Source organism: Theropithecus gelada, chromosome 5 (genome assembly GCF_003255815.1).
Source record: "Theropithecus gelada isolate Dixy chromosome 5, Tgel_1.0, whole genome shotgun sequence".
NCBI classification, from domain to species: domain Eukaryota; kingdom Metazoa; phylum Chordata; class Mammalia; order Primates; family Cercopithecidae; genus Theropithecus; species Theropithecus gelada.
In genome coordinates, this window is record NC_037672.1 from 47,467,109 (window position 1) to 47,483,346 (window position 16,238).

A 16,238-nucleotide genomic window follows, 5' to 3' on the forward strand; every position below is an offset into this window, starting at 1 on the left:
TTGAGCTGTGTACATACTTTGGCTTGAAGGTGGACATTGAACCATTACTTAGTTTTCCATACAAACATTTTTTGTAAGGTTTGGACATCAGATAAAGCAGTCCAACATTTTTCAAATTAAAAGCAGTCATATGACATCTCTGGGGGAATAACTGGCAAATACAAATACAAGTGTTGAACACGTATGCTAGAAAGACAATAGGCATTTTTCTTTGAGCTTACGATAATGACTTTTAATTCAAAACTGAGCTCAGTTTGGACAGTATGTTTACTTATTTATTTATTTCAATGAATCAGAAAGGACATGAGTTATATTTTCTGTATCCAATAAATGTTATTGTTTAAAACTAAGCCAAATACATTCAGAAAGATTTTGGCAGGAGCTAAAGAATCACTGGTGTGGTAGTCACTCAAGGCTCAAACCCAATAACATATGACGAAAGTTCAAGCTCAATTGGGAGAATATTTTTAAGTTCTGGTTTAACTCAGAATGTATAGGGGGCTTTTTTTCCAAATATTTTCATTGTGATAAAATATACACAACACAAAATTTACTTTTTTAACCATTTCTAAATGTATAGTTTAGGGGCATTACACTGTGTACATTCAAACTGCTGTGTAGCCATCATCACTATCCATTTTCAGATCTTTTTCACTATCCCAAGGATGAGTAGAATATATACACGTTTGGCTTTTTCCCATTTGATTCCTTATAAATGTCTTTTGGAAGAAACTCTTGATTACTTCACAGTTCCTTTAAAGAATGTGTATCTGAGTTTACCATATGAGTTCAATTTGTTCAAATGGATGCTTTGCTGTTTCTTTTTTAATTCTCTGCTTGGGATCACTAATAAATAGCCCTACTGCACATAAGGCTTAAGGCAGTCCCAATGAGTATAAGGTTACCTTGGATTTTATTTCCATTCAGTGTGAAACAGTGTAAGAATTAAAAAATAGTGTCAGTACTTAGGCACCTGAATGATCAATATTCCACTTCATCAAATAATTTTTGGATATATTGCCACAGTGATCCCATTTTTTAAAGATATATCTTGAAAAAGTTGAAAGAAAGAAAACCAATAGTTTGAGGCTAAGAATTCAGTCGCTGTCTCTCTAACCAAGCTAAATAACCATACGTTTCATTTCAAGACCACTGGCCTCCAAATATTAGGCATAGAATTAATAGAGCTAATGTATGACTACTTGAATTTGGAGTAAAGCTTTATGTTTTGAGTCCAGCTTGGGACAGGCATTACAATTTTACTGAGTTGGCTAGAGGGTTAGTGAGATTACCTTGATACTGAATCTGACTTGGAAGCTAGTTCCATAGAGTCTGATAATCCATAAATGACATGGAGTGTAACACCCACAGAACTCTAGAACATCAGGGAAAACCAAGCTCCATGTTGTTTCTGCTTCACAGAGACTTCTTAGGTGTGTAACCTTTGAGGGAAGGAACTTTGTTTATTTTGTGCACGATTGATTTCTGGAATAGTGCCAGGCAAATAGAAGGTACTCAAGAAATAGTTCTAGACTGAAAGAATATCCCACCCCACCAGCTCCCCACAACCACCCCCTCCAACATGCACACACATCCCTTGTTTACAACAGCATAAAGATACAAATGAGGTCATGTTAACATTAATTTTTCCAAATTTAACAGGCTCTGTGCCTCACCTTCTTGACTGACAGTTATTAGCATCCCTCTTCCAAAATCTTCAGTTTCTTTTGTAACATCCCCAGAGTATGTCTGACATGTGTGTAAGAACAAGTCTGGTCTGGTTCTCCTGATTTGCCTTCCTTGTTGCTGCTGCCTGTTACCTACAAGCACCTTGAGGGAGTGTCTCCTCATGATCATTGCCTTAGCTAAACAATGTGAGAAATGGGGAAATGTTGCTGCCTTCAACAAGGGTGCATGTCCTGATGCTTCTGCAACTGAGAAATCTTGGGATGGCAAATGGTACAAGAAATAGAATCCTCTCCTCATCCCAACTCAGTGCTACACTTTGACACAGATATCAAAAGCCGTACTCACAAAGTTGTTTATGAAGAGCCCCTTTCTCTGCTTCCTGCCACCCTGCAAATCTAGTTTTGGGGCCAGGCAAGGAGAATACAAACCTGTGTATTCTTTGTCTTCCCATCCCTTCTCTTTCACCCACTGATAGACTGGTACAAAAATGTTCTCCTCCCATGCTTATGAAATAATTCAAGTCAATATCTTAGATGAAGGACTGACTCATTGTCCCAATGCCTACAACCAGACACTGAATCCTAGCTTGGGATCTGCTGAGATACCCCATCAAGTTGTAGAGCAACTTGTTTTCATTAAATGAATCATAATTATCATTGATAGAAAAGTTAGAACTCAGACGGACTTTGCATAAGTCACATATCCATCTCTTGTTTGGGAAGGTGGAGCAATGTGATGGAAAGCCCCGTTAGAACCCAGTGGAATGGAGAAAGTGGATGCTAGATTGTTGAGAAAATAATAAGACCCACTATTTTCTTTAATTAGAATTAATTTTATGATAAACTGGGCATGGTGGCATGCACCTAGAGTCACAGTTACTTGGGATGCTGAAGTGAGAGGATCGCTTGAGCACAGGAGTTCAAGTCCAGCCTGGGCAACATAGCAAGAATCTGTCTCTTAAAATAAAAATTTATGATAAACTAAAAAGGCACTTCTTTCTCATCTAATGGGTTTGAAATCAGATAATCACTAAAACTGTGACTAGGACATTTCTTTTTTCAAAGACTGGACATTAAAAATTTGGATTTACTAAGAGAACTACAAAACACCTATAGTGGGAAGTGTCTTACACAATGCCAAGAGCATAAAAAATGTGTACAAATCCCTGTGTTATCAGAAGGCAAAACCCATATCCCCGCATGCTGGGCATCTATTATTTGCTGTCCAGCATCATCCTCTGCTTTCTAGAAACAACATCCTAAAACCACAACCCCCATTCCCAGCCAAGTGGTTGGTGTAGGATGGATCTTTAGATCTGGAGTGTGTCTTTATTGGTTTTCCCTGATCACCATACCCTCCACCGCCACTCAGGACTCAGTGATCGGTTCAGAGATGAGCACATAACCCACTCACCCAGGAGCAAGGTAGGGCTTTTGTGGGCCCTGGGTACTTTTGCCTATGTGGACACCTTCCTCCATATAAAAAATTAAAAATCATATTTTAAATGGAACTGATATAAAGATAAATATATTGATATTGTTAATAAAACATTTTCCTTGAACTAGAAGTGTTTTTTCATCTGATTTTAAAGGAAATTAAAACATTTTCATGGGCTCCTGAAAATATTGCAGGCCCTAGGCACTGAGCCTTTATGTGCCTAATGATAAACTGGCCTTGCAGTCAGCCAGTGAGATACCAGACGACATTTGCCAGGCCTCTGGGAAACAGAAGCCTTCTATTCTGCTGGATTTGGTGGCAAAAGACCTTTGGGCTTGCACCTGCTCAGATGTTTTCAACCACAAGGGGTAATCTGGGAGTAACTGGAAGCCATGAGGAGGAACCTGGGAATGGCACTAACTTCATATAAGCAGAACCAAGGGATGAAGCTGGTGATAACAGCATGAGATCAGGCAGCCATTTCTATACCCAAAACAATTCTTTTTTTATTTTTTTTCTGAAGTCTATGTAATTTGGGGTTGCTGTTGAACAGGATCCTCCCTGAAACAACTGCCTAATGAAAACTTAAAAAACAAACACTTTGCTTGTGCTGTTACTGCAGGCTTGTTACGGAAGAGGCTCGATAATTCCATTTAACCTTTTATGATGTCTTAGTGAAACTTCACTGCTTTCTTTTCATGGTTCTTTTCTTTCTCTCATTCATATTGGTCAGAGCGATTGTTCACAAACAGAAATGTACTCCTGTTACTTCCTTACTTAAAATCCTTCAGTGATTGCTCGCTGCCTGGGGCACAAACTACAGGAGGTTCAGTCTAGTGGGTTAGGCTCAGACTGCACCTGCCTCCCACCAGGATCCCTGCTTTACATAGAGATTGGAATGTCTTCTTCACTCTTACTTTTGTACCTTTAGTTGAACCTTCCTTCTGCCTGAATGCTTTTCTTCTTCCCCACACCTTCTCATCTTCAAGTTTTGGCTTAAGTGTTAGTTACATAGTTGTTGCTCAGTAAAGTTTATCAAGTTGATTATATCTAAACTCTAAAATTAGAGAGTTGAGACTTAGTTGGTCGTATTGATCATGAATGCACTGTTCCTATGATTGTGTTTAAACATAAAGTTAAGGCTTGGTTCTCTATACATATATAAGAAATAGTGGGTAGAGCGTGGTATTAGCAACTGACAGAGATCTCAAGGAGAAAAGTTTACATGTAGTTTCCACAGGCTTCTTTCTTTCCATCATGCCATGGGAGACTTGCTATGGTCTGACCTCTGCTTGCTCTTCAGGCTCATCTACCAACGATCATTGCTAGAACTCTGGCCCTGATCAATACTAACTTACCTCAAAGGCATTATTCTATTGGGAAGACTTTCCTCCATCCTTAGCAGCCAATTATCTTTCTCTCTATTATCCTTGAATCTTTTTTGTTTTTCAGACGGAATCTCGCTGCGACGCCCAGGCTAGAGTGCAATGGTGCGATCTCAGCTTACTGCAATCTCTGCCTCCCGGGTTCAAGCGATTCTCTTGCCTCAGCCTTCCAAGTAGCTGGGACTACAGGCGTGCACCACCAAGACTGGGTAATTTTTGTATTTTTAGTAGAGATGGAGTTTCACCATGTTGGTCAGTCTGCTCTCGAACTCCTGACCTCAAGTGATCCGCCCACCTCAGCCTCCCAAAGTGCTGGGATTACAGCTGTCAGCCATTGCGCCTGGCCTATCCTTGAACTTTTAAGTAACTGTTAATATTGCAGATGCTTATGCCACATTAGAGAAATAACTAGCAAATTTGAGCTTGGGGTAATACATAAGATTCTCAAATCCAAAACGTAATTCAAAGACTCTAATTTATTTTATTTAGTGTCCACTAGTATAAACATGTCTTCTTTGTGCAAAAAGTTCTTAGTTACTGCTATTAATTCCTCTTCCTTGTCACTACATATGTAAACATTGCATTTGACTGAGACCAGTTTCCTACCTGCTGTTTTGTTTTGCTTTCTCTTGGCTGTTTTCTTTATTTTTATTTTCCATGGTCTTAATGTTCCCAAGGAGGTTTATCAATCTGCATTTTAAATATGAATAAAGCTAGATTTTTTTTTCCTATTCTTATAATGGAAATGGATTTCTTCTCATTTCTTAGTGGACTATCTTTTGCACTCCCTTGGTGCATGCACCCCACTTTGGAGATCTGCCAATCACATTTCTCATTGGCCAGCTATCTGTTTATTAGGCTTTTGTCAGTAGAAGACACTGCAGGGAGATGTCAAGGCTGGAAGAGGAAGAAGGGAATTGCTGTTTCCTGTTTTTCGCTGTTCGTTTGCTATACCTCCCAGTCTCAAGCGTCACCCTAGCAACACTTCTTCACTCTGTAAGAGGCAGTTCATTCTAGTAGCAGCCCTTGATCTCAGCTCTCAGTTCTTCCAACCCTTGTAGAACGAGCCTCACTGTGCCCCCTCAGGGACACTATCAGCAGCTGACCTGTGTCTCTCCTCAGAGGTCTATGTCCCAGCCTCATGGGCCCCTCCTCAGGGGTCTGAGCTTCAGCAGCATGGGGCATCTCCTTCAAGCTTATAAGTTTAAATAATGTCAACTTCTTTCCCTTCGTTCGTCTAGGCCAGGAGTGGTGAGTTGCTTCCTATGTATGCTAACCTCCATGGTATTTAAAGGTGCTCTTTTAAATTTTTAGTCCTTCAGTACCTAGTTAGTATTCCTTTTCCTAAGTTTTCTTGGTTAAAATAACTGGTGTGGTCATGGTCTCCTGATTGGACTCTGACTGATCCTCTCTCTTTCCATGGTTCTTTGGAGATTGTCCATGGCTTCGGTGTCCTTATATCAGGCTTATCTTGCCACGTACCCTGGTTACACTGGATTCATGTTGACCTCAAAATTCCAAGTTTAGCCTTATGGTCAACAATTATCTCAAAATGACTGTTGTAGTTAATTTATGTGTCAACTTGACTGGGCCACAGGGTGCCCAAACAGTATTTTAACTGTTTCTGTGAGGATGCTTCTAGATAAGGTTAACATTTAAATTGGTGTACTTTGAGCAAAGCAGATTGCCCTCCATAATATGGTTGGGCTTTATCTAATCAGCTGAAGGCCTCAGTGTAACAAAAAGACCAGCCTTTCCTGAGCAAGAGGGAACACTCCAGCAGATGGTCTCCAGACTTCACCTGCAACATTGGCTCTTCCTGGCTCTACAGCACATTGCTCGTAAACAGGAACTACAACATTGGCTCTTGTGGGTCTCCTGCACTTACCACCTTCCACAGTCATGCAAACCAATTCCTTAAAATAAACCTCTTTCTATATCTGTGCACATTGGTTCTGTTTGTTCTATATCTATTGGTTCTGTTTCTGTGGAGAACCCTGACGTAATACAATGACCATTAAGTATTTCATGAAGAAATGGCTGTTCTGACTTTGCCTCCTAGAACACTCTGCTACACTGGCTGATAACGGTGGAAGCTGCTATTTCTTTTGCCAACCTTAGCAACTATTTGTGGGCAAAGTGTTCTTAGTATACCTCTTTCCTTGAAAAAGAGCAGTATATTTTTTCTCTAGGTTATTTTCTTTTTCTTTCTTTCTTTTATTTTAAATTGTCTCCTCTTTTTGTAAGTTGACAGGAGCACACTGATATTTAGAGGAAAACTTCGCAGCATTATGTTGCTGCCATAATGCTGCATAACAAATTCTCAGTGGCTTATAACAACAAACATTTTAGTGTCCTCATTCACAAGTCTACAGGGCAGTTGGGATGGCTTCTTACAAGAATGCCCTTCTTATGTCACATCACAGGAGTGGAAGAGGAAAATCCAGACTGTGAAAGTACAATTAAAGCCTCTGGTTGTATCACATCTAGTATTATACTCGGGGCACAGCAAATCGCCTGGCCAAGTTTTCAGCCAAAAGATGAGAAAATACACTCTTCCTACTGAGAATCCACAGCAAGGATGGGTAAATATATAGAATATATTCTGGCTTGCCTATAATATCTATAAGAAAAAAAGATGAAAACCGCAATAGAAAAAATACTCCAGGGCATTAGCAGGACATTCACAAAAGTATACATATAAAAACAAAGAAACATAGGATGTTCAGTCTTATCTATAATCAAAGAAATGCCAATATAAAATATTGTGAGACACTTCTTAACCCATGAGATTGGAAAATAATAAAATGATTCACATCAGCTCATTGGCTAGAGAATAATGTGTGCAATCTTTCTGGATATCAATCTGACAATAGGTATTACCATTTAAAAATGCATATAGCCAATTACTCAGCAATTCCTCTTCTAGGAATTGACAACAAAAGTGATTGTGCAAAGACGTATGTACAAAGATGTACAAAGGTATTTACTTTGGGGAAAAAAATGACCAAATTGAGGAAAGTTCTTTGTTCTCTTGCTTTTTCCTGAACATCACCATTAAATACATGGCAGAGCTAAATCAATCATTTCACCTGTTGCATATAATCACAAATTTTGTAGTGCATAGTAGACTAAACTTACCAATAAAGTAACAGATTTACAACCAACATAATAAATTCTTTTTCAGAACTAAAATGTGTTTTTGCTGTGAAACATTAAAAACTATCTCTACAGGAAGGAGAATGTGAGATAGAAATAGAAAGATAAAGCTGGAAAAAAATGAAAAGAGGAAGGTTATCAGGCAATTCATTTTAACATGTTCTCTGGATTTCATTGCAGACCTTTAAAAAGGTTGAATTTTATAGCATTTTGTACATAGATCGTAAACCTTTGGACCTATCACACTTTGTCGGGAGTTTCTTAACCAGATCTTATGAAACTGCACTGGAAGAAAACCCATGCAGCGTTGATGCAGAGCGTTTTCAGGCATTTTCTAATAAAGAATGAACTGGGATGGTCTGCCCAGGCTGAGAATTGTGAAGGTCCTCCCAGTTGGGCAGGCACATGGTGGGGCGGCTGGCATTGGTGTCACAGACTATTGAGGATGGAACAGGTTCATGAGCTCACCCTTCCCCAGTTTAGGCATAAAGAGATGATCAGATGGCACTATCCCTACGCCATTAGTACAGTATCCTCACAAAGGATTTTGCTGTTCATACCTTTTCTCCTCTTTAATGCTGTTCTTGATACACTTTTCATTTTATTTAACTTGCCTAAAAATGCTGGACATGGCAAATGGGCAAAAGACTTGCTGTAAGGTTTTTTCTTCCAGATCTTCCCACAAATTGATCCTTCTACCCATTCTACCCAATTCCCCACCCCCCACCTCAGCCAACTGTCCTGAAGGGTGATTCTGCCTGACTGTTACATATAAAGAAAATGGGAACTTAAAATCAAAATGTGAATACGCAAAGTGCTCTTTGGGCTACCTGACAAAGGGTGACACAGAATTCAACAAATATTCAGTTAATATTTATATGAATAGAAATCATATTAATTCGTCTTGGACCAAATATTAACCAGGGCAAAACCTTTATCAGGCAGATGAATCCAGAGAGATTAAGTGTCAGAGAAAATGACTAATGGAAACAAGATAAGAAACACTTGATAAGTTTGACCCACGTTGTTCAGTTTCATTTGTATTTCTAAATTTGATTTTGTGTACTTGCAGTTTTAGAAAAAAAAGTAATATTTGAAAGTATTTTTCCCAGCCTTTAAATTTCAAGTTCATCAATCTAAGAAACACTCAAATAACTGGAAGTTCTAAACTTGTAGGGAAGTTTCCTTGACACTTATTTCTTTACCCTAGAGAATCTCCCCTTGGTGCAGAATTGTTGTGAACCAAAACTTTGTGAAGAATTTTGGGATAGTTGTAATTAACAGAACTGAGTTTGATCACTAATGCCGCTACTTCACAGTTGTATGACTCTGCGTAAGTTAATCACTCTAAGCCTTAATTTCTTCATCTGTAAAACTGGGTCTAATAATATCTGCATTACAGATTTGCTGTGTGCCTCAAATAGCCCCGCAGCAATCATGACTATGAAATAAGCACACCAAATATTTGAATTCACTGCAATGTTCTCAAATAAGAAAATCTTCAAAAATTAGACTATTCATCCATACAATGCTTTCTATTTACTTTCTCAGTATGAAAATAATTGCAATTCCTATTGCAATTGTGATTGTGAAGAATTTATAAGTCTTTTTTTTGGCAAAGTTTTTTCCAAGCAAAAATGAACTGGAAACAGCAGGTAGAGACATCTATAAAAATCCGAGTTGACAGAAACCTTGGAAGTCCTCTCTTACCTTCGACGGTTCATTATCCGAGCCAGAGGCGAATGCATTCTATAGTGAGCTTTGGAGTGGAGTCTGATGGGAATTTGGTCTGACGCCAACAGTCATTGTTTTTCAAATGGCATGAATGACTGATACTTTAATTTTTATCTTAGAGTCTGGATTTTCTCTGCTTCCCGAAGATTCTCTTATTCCTTTTCTTTTTAAGACCAAGGGATTGGTTGGTGGGCAGCAGCGGGTGAGAGGAGGTAGGGAAACCAGGTTCTAGTGCTTTCTTTGCTGACTTTTAACTAATCTTTTCATTTTTGACCTTAAATATCAAATTCACGTATGTGGATTTTGGGGCCCAGGTATTTCATGGATCCTTCAAAGGTGCCTGGGATGGTATTGTTCCCTTCAGTGTGTCTGCCCTAAACTTAGCTCATAACTTTGACTATGCAGTCCATTCAACTGCCACTCCTCCACTTGCTTCCTGTCAGATAAAGGGGTTTTTTTGTTTGTTTGTTTTGGTTTGTTTTTTGAGACGGAGTCTAGTTCTGTCGGCCAGGCCGGAGTGCAATGGTATGATCTTGGCTCACTGAAATCTCCGCCTCCCGGATTCAAGGGATTCTCTAGCCTCAGCCTCCTGGGTAGCTGGGATTGCAGGTACTTGCCACCATGCCCGGCTAGTTTTTGTATTTTTTGTAGAGACGGAATTTCACCATGTTGGCCAGGCTGTTCTTGAACTCCTGACCTTAGGTGATCTGCCCGCCTTGGCCTCCCAAAGTGCTGGGATTATGGGTGTAAGCCACTGCACCCAGGCTTTTTTTTTTTTTAATGTTTCTTACATGCTTTTATACCCTTTCTCTTTGTCCTTGTTTACTATACCTTTTGTATAATTTTACTGATCTTTCATGGGTCTTGGGGAAGGAAATGAGATTAAGATGTATTGCCAATATGTCATGCTTAATCAGATGCTTTGAAAAGAGCAAGTCTGGAAATTTAAACAATAGGATTTAAACTTGATATGAATAATACAAAAGAGAAAAAAATCTTAAACTTGATAGGAATAATACAAAAGAGAAAAAAATCTTTAAAACTTCAAGTAAAATATATAAGAATTGTGACTTGTTTCCAGAGATCGATACATACATTTAATTTGTGTACTTCCACTATATAGCTCTTAAGATAACAGCTGAACATTTTTAAATATTTATTTTTAAAAAGCATATTTTCCAGGAAAATTGCTGTGTAATTTTATTTGTTGAGTTTATAAACAGGGCTTTGTAAATATGATCCAAAGAATGAGAACTAAAACTAAATACGCAATCAGCTTAAGCTCAAACTTTACTTTTTGACATTTGTGGGGTGTTAAAAGATGCCTTTGACTTTGATGTTTTGAAAAGAACGTAATACTTTCCATTTGCTAAGACTGGAAAAATGACTCACGAACAGTCACTTCACTTTGGTAGCTAATTTGTATCAGAATATCATCTTGCTTAAGCTGTGTAACTAAAGAGACTTTGGTGTAGTTCAGAACATACGTATTTGGAATCTGTTGTTATAAAACAGAAACAAATAGAAATTTTAAACTTGATGTGAGATTACCACTACATCCAAAGAAATAATATAAAAGTCAAATATTTTATTCTGAACATTTACAGAAACACAGTAGCACCTTAGCACGAAGTCAATGTGACATACAGTTTCATATGAATTTCTATCTGTTTACAGAAAAGAAAGACTGCCTTTTCAAATGGAGCCTAATAAAATGTCTGCAGTCAGAAAGGGAACAGCCAAATGGTCAAATCCATCTAAAGTCATTAAACAAAAGATGCTGCTATCTCAAAACCATGTGTCCGAATTTGTTACATGAGTCATAGAGTCTGTGCTAAAATTTAGGAAACATTCAAGTTTTCAGAATTACATTTACACATCATCTTTCAGTTGATGTCCGCAGGGGACAAATTTTACCATTTATATAAGTTCTTCCAAATCACAGACCTAGTGGCAATTCTGGATCTTGTCTCCAAATTTTGATGATATGTTGTAATTGAGGCCTGTAGCTTCCCATGAGTTATTTAACTGTAAACACCAACAAAATGTACATACTGCTAGAAAATAGACCATTTCTAGCCTTTCATGGATTGGATCCTAGAGTTTTAGAAACAGCTGTTATTTTCTCTCTCAATGGCTCACTTTATGAAGAGCCAAAGTATACATAGTAAAATTGTATCTTGGAGGCCAGAAAAATATTTTTAGCATAATTTTGTTCATTGCTTTCTGAACAAAATTTCTTATTACGTTGGTTCCAATGAAAACAGTGTTTCCTTTCCTTACATAGCTATATGGTTTTTATATTCTTGTGTAAGTTTGTGTTGTAAGGATTGAAGCTTCATTTAATTACTGCAGTCATCTCTTAAAATTCTCTTTTCACTATAGAATTCTCCTTTCCCTAGGAACAGTGCGGCAAATGTGAGCTGTGTCATCAGAAACCAAGATTTCTTGATTTTCTTTCTTGTAAGTAGCTTTCTTTCTTTGTATCACAGGCCAATCTGAAAGTATTCTTCCAGAAATTCTGTGTTTGATACGAAGGCATGCAAAGCCAATATTTTTTTTTTAATACTTTAAGTTCTAGGGTACATGTGCACAACGTGCAGGTTACATACGTATACATGTGCCATGTTGGTGTGCTGCACCCATTAACTCGTCATTTACATTAGGTATTTCTCCTAATGCTATCCCTCCCCCATTCCCCACCCCAAGACAGGCCCCGGTGTGTGATGTTCCCCTTCCTGTGTCCAAGTGTTCTCATTGTTCAATTCCCACCTATGAGGGAGAACATGCTGTGTTTGGTTTTCTGTCTTTGCGATAGTTTGCTCAGAATGATGCAAAACTAACTTTCAGAATAAAATGGTGAACAAAAGCCTGCTTAGGAGAAAGAATTCAGATCTTAAATTTGCTTGATATGTGCAGTTAGGCCAAAAAAAGTTGGATAATCCCAAGAAAATGTCAGCAAATGATTGTAACCTGTTTCTTTTCTTTCACTCTAGTAATCTATATTTTGGAGGCAATCTCATGCAGTAATTAATCGCGAAGACTCTGAAGGCTGACTACTAGGTTCAAATATTGGATCTTCTGCTTGCTAGGTTTGAGACCTTGGCACTAAAATCTTGAGTGAGTACCAGGTACACGATACATGCAAATGTCCGTGTTTGCTATTATTAGCCCTCTGTGGAGTCCTAGAAATTTTCTGACACCTTCTTATTCTCCAAAATTTCCTTTTTCTAGACTTCACGAGGAAAACACACCTCTTCAGATTAATCTGTTTTTGAAATATAAGAAAATTCCAAATATACGAATTCCTTTAATAGGTACATTTTGGTTGCCACTTCTTGATAACTGCTAGGAGGACACTTTAATCTCGCCAAAAAAAAAAAAAAAAGCAAAACAAAACAAAAAAACTCTCTAAATTACACTTTTGTTTGCATTATCTTAGTACCTGTAAATAGTAAGTCCATCCTGTGACCTGGGATTAACAGATGGGTGGCCTTCCTTTGATCTGAGAATCTTGCCTTTCTTGCTAGACTTGGGGACGAAGATAACTAGTGCACCTGTAACTCTCAGCCCATAAGTTCTGTGCCTTTTTGGACTTAGTTTCATTCAATTATCATGTAAGACAGAGAAATGTCTTCAGGGGGAAAATTATGTCACGAAATAATAGAGTAGGAAGTGACTCAGAGGTCACCAGGATCTCTCTTTCATTTTCCAAGAACTGAGGTTCAGAGAGGAGATATGACTCTTTTGGGGCCCACAGGACAGGGCACAGGCAGAGGTGGGACTTACTGCACAGTCCTTCCTCCTACAGTACAAGTTGTAATGATACAGAGGTGACATTCATTGATTCTGGAAAAATCTTGAAAAAGAAATTAACTTAATGCTTATTTTCTTCATTCTTGACAGAAAAAACACGAACTCTTGTGAACGAGATTCAAATGTCTGAGGAATTTTCTATCTATAAATGCTTTCATGACAAGGCCTAGTCAGTTATGCAGCCGCACTCAAGGGTGCACGCACCATTCGTGATGTTGTTTTGTAGGCATTCAATGCAATGTAGGCAAGTACTTGGTTCAATGCCTGGCCCACAGGAAATACTTAATGAATTTTAGCTATTTATATTACTATTTTTTGCCTACATATGGGAATCCTCTTTTAGCCAAAAGGCTAGGTAGTGAAAGATTTGCTCATAATCTTGGATATAATTACCATATCATTCTTCACAGTATCTGAAGAGGCAGACAAGAAAAATAGCATTATCATTATTGAAATCTGGGAAAACATATACACTAAAATATTTGCAGGCATGTTTCGATTACTCAAGGAGGTTAGAAGCAGAAAAACATATTCTTTATTTCCTGTCTTTTCAACCCCAGGTTTAAATAAGTCAGTTTAACATGTTTTTAGTTTTTCAAATAACTAACTATAAAAAGAAAAACTGTTTTATTAAACAAAATATACAAAAGTAAACCAAACCACTAGAAGCTGAGCAAAGGAAGTTTTGTATGCTTCTCCTGGACACTTCCTCCCTTCCCCATTGACACACTAGCTAGAAAAGGAGAAATAGGTTTGTTTGAACACTTCTCTTTTACCAAAATAAATAAAGAGGAACAAATATGTGGGCCACTTTTAAAAAATGGTATGTATTTTTCCATTACTTATCGAGCAACTGCTTGCTAAGCAAGGCACTAAGTGACTTAAATGCACAAACTCATTGAATCCTTTCAACTCTGAGTAGAATGACTTTTATCATCACCATTTTACAGATAAGGAAACTAAGGGAGCTGCCGAAAGTCCCAGAGCTTGCAAATAATGGAACTGAGATTCCTCTAAGTGGTCATGATTCCAGGATGAAACTCTTTAATCACTATCTTGTATAGTCACATTACTACACAGGTGGGCAAATAAAGAAAACAAGGACAGAAATGGACTATGATTTCATGTTGGATTTCTAACAGCAGTTAGGAATTTGCTAATTCAATACCACAGGATTAAAAGTTTTCCAACTTGAAAGCCCCGGAGAAAATGAAGACATAGTCATACAATTATAATAGGCCTTCCAATAACTGTGTGGACATGATCATACAACTTGCCACATTTATTCACGGGTATTTCTCATGCAGTCCAGTCTGGATGCACAACATGATCCTGAAGGGTGTGTGGCATGAAGAAGTCACTGCCCTGGAGAGCAGGGAACTGAGAGGTAACAATCTGTGAGGGGTTTGCACTTCGCCCTTGCCCTTTTCCTCCTCCCTATTCCAGTAGACACTTGGCGCCGTGCTCATCTCCTCAGGAGAAGATGAAGCAGGGTGAAAAATAAAAGTTGCCTGACAGCTACTTCTCTTTCTGCTGTTAGTGTCCAAAACCTAACCACAGAAAAGGAAGGAATTCCTGAGCATAGATTGTTGAAGGGAAATGATCTTCCCCTCAGGTGAACTGCGAATAACATTAACAATTGATCTCACTCATGGATCTCTAACTATGGATTAGACACACTTTGAAGCACGTATCTGTGTACTCATTTAATTCTCTAAAAGCCTATGAGGGAGTTATTACTAATGTTAGAATGCTCCATGAAGATTTGTTTTTGTCTGATTTTATTTACTGCTATATCTCTATTTACTTATTTATTTATTTTTGAGACAGAGTCTTGTTCTGTCGCCAGGCTGGAGTGCAGTGGCGCGATCTCGGCTCACTGCAACCTCCACCTCCTGGGTTCAAGCAATTCTCCTGCCTCAGCCTCCCACGTAGCTGGGATTCCAGGCGTGTGCCACCACACCCAGCTAATTTTTGTATTTTTAGTAGAGACGGGGTTTCTCCATGTTGGCCAGGATGGTCTCCATCTACTGACCTCGTGATCCACCCGCCTCGGCCTCCCAAAGTGCTGGGATTACAGGAGTGAGCCACCACGCCCGGCCTCATTTACTGCTATATCTCTAGCATTCAGAACAATACCTGGCAAAGATTAGGAACAAATAAATATTTATTGTAGAATGAATCTCCATCTAAAGGTAAAGGAGCTTAGGCACAGAGAGATGAAGTTACCTGCCCAAAGTCCCACAGCTGGTAGAAGACTAGGAGAGTTAGGGCATCCCCACCTGGGCTGGGAGAAGACACGAGAGGATGGGAAAGCTGTGCTTCCCAAGAATAGAGGAGCCCTGGGACCCTCTTGTGCCTCCAGGGTGGTGGCAAGACCACAGAGAAGTGGCTCTGTTGGGTACTTGGCAGGTGGAATCTCAGGCAGCGTTGTGATTAAACTGCCACACTGGGGCAAGAAGGTAGCAAAATGAGAATGCTACAGGGGCTGCAGAGAGCTCCTGGAGTGGAGGCCATGCACACAAGGACAATGGATGCCTCTAGAGCAGCCTCTGTTGATTGGTGACCAAGGATCAAGTGGCTGCTCCTTCCCCAACCCATGATGTGTTGCTCTGCTTTCCTCCAGCCAAAACAACTGGTCGTAAAAGAGAAAATTGTAATACAAAATGAGAAAAGTGCTATTTTTTGTATACTTTTTTTAACTGAAGCAGCCTTGTATTATATATAGGCAGCATTATGTAAGGAAAAATATTAAATGTGTCATCAGAAGGCCTAGGTTTTAATCCTAGCTTGTCCCATCAAAAATTTGCAGGCAATTTACCTAATTTCCCTATGTCTCAGTTTCCTCATTTATAAAAATAGACATTAAAAATCATTGAGGTGAAGATAAAATGATTTTTTTTAAAAATGTAAGTTAAAGTTGTCAAAGATAATAAATGCATTGTGTAATTTTGTATAACTCCCACTCCCATCCCATTTGCACTTGATTTTGACACACATGTATTGTTTTTTGGTGGG